Here is a 1,696-nt window from a genome sequence, read left to right as displayed (position 1 = left end):
CCTGCAGAGGTTGGCTATGGATGGATTCAGGTGAGGTAGAGGTAGACCGAAGAAATATTGGAGGGAGGTGCTTAGATATGACATGGAGTAATTACAACTTATCGAGGACATGACTCTAGATAGGAAGATATGGAGGATCTGTATTAGGGTAGAAGGTTAATAGGATAGGGGCTAGTAGTGGTAGGTTTTTTTTTTCCGGATAGTTCTTGTTTTTGGAGTTTTCGGGTAGATTGTTGGTGGTATTATTTGGCGATAATCTTGTTTCTGCTTGTTTTGTTACTGTTTGTTGTTTTGTTACTACCTTTTGTTTCTTGTTCTTCCATTATATCTTTTCCTACATTGTTTGGTCTCGACCCGGGGGTCTATCGGAAACAACTTCTTACCTCACCTCGAGCTAGTGGTATGAACTGTGTACATTCTACCCTCCTTAGACCCCACTATGTGGGAATAGTGGGAATATACTGGGTATGTTGTTGTAAGTGAATTTGCAACATTATTTTCTGAAGATATACATCAGTAAGCTGATAAACTGTTCACTCCTCCGTCATAACTCCAAAAAGGAACATTTTTATTATTTGCTAGACTTCAACCTCATAAGTTATAATTTATCTCTAATACCATGTGGTATCAATCTTCTTTTAACTGAATTTCAATCAAGTTAAGCAACATTGAGGAATTTGACTACGTTTGCAGCATGCCACAGCACCTATATCATTTAAGGACTATACATGATTTTACTTGCAGGGAAGGGGTCCAGTTCATGTTTGACTGTGTCTCAGTTGCACTTAGTACCTTCAACATTAATGGGTGCATTTTAGCTGATGATATGTGGTAAAGTATTTCTAATTATTCTCCATGATTACGTGCCTCTAAGTTGAGTAATCTTAGGTGATTCGTTTTGGCGTGTTTTCTGCTCTTTGCATTTTACTGCAGTTTGGGGAAGACTCTGCAATCAATCACACTGCTTTACACTCTTCTTCGCCAGGGATATGATGGAAAACCAATGGTTAGGAAGGCAATAATTATGACCTACCAGTCTCGTCAGTAATTGGGAGGCCGAAATTAGTAAGTGGGTTGGAGAAAGAGTTAAATTTGTTGCTTTATGTGAAAGCACCAGAGATGATGTTGTGTTGGGCATAGATAGTTTTATCAATCCCCGTAGTGTAATATACAGGTAACTTTCCTGAGCTATTCTATTTACATAATGGTTGAGGGGCAGCACAGCAGTTCATATAATGTTCTCCCAGGTATTAATTGTTTCCTATGAGACATTTCGAATGCATTCGTCAAAAGTCAGTTATTCTGGATCATGCGACCTTTATGATCAAACACTGACTAATCGAGTAAGACATCAAACACTGACTAATCGAGTAAGACGTTTACTTATATTGAAGACTTAGATTACTTTTTGTGGTTAACTCTGGAGTCTTTGTCGAGCCTAATTAAAAACTTGTGATTAGGCGTTGGCTGCTCTAGCATGCAAGCGCAGGGTTCTGCTATCAGGGACACCAATGCAAGTGAGATCCTATCTGACTTTTCTTTTAATATATTTTATCAGCATAATTTGTTTTCCCTACATGATGTAGTTTTCTTCCCCACAAATTTCCAGAATGATCTAGAAGAGTTTTATGCCATGGTTAATTTCACCAATCCTGGTATCTTGGGTGATGCTGCACACTTTCGGCGTTATTTTGAG

The 1,696-nt window shown here is 38.5% G+C and overlaps 1 long non-coding RNA gene across 1 annotated transcript; it reads left to right on the top strand.

Moving 5' to 3' along the window:
• The first annotated feature begins 28 nt into the window (after nt 1–28).
• On the top strand, nt 29–1,696 carry LOC124890795. Its single transcript, XR_007049364.1, has 5 exons — nt 29–831; nt 934–1,174; nt 1,248–1,370; nt 1,461–1,517; nt 1,610–1,696. It is a non-coding gene; the product is annotated as an uncharacterized LOC124890795 (long non-coding RNA).

The sequence above is a fragment of the Capsicum annuum genome, unplaced genomic scaffold (assembly GCF_002878395.1).
Source record: "Capsicum annuum cultivar UCD-10X-F1 unplaced genomic scaffold, UCD10Xv1.1 ctg25364, whole genome shotgun sequence".
Lineage (NCBI taxonomy): Eukaryota > Viridiplantae > Streptophyta > Magnoliopsida > Solanales > Solanaceae > Capsicum > Capsicum annuum.
Note: the sequence above shows the minus strand (reverse complement) of the source record. Positions and strands in the feature narration are given on the sequence as shown.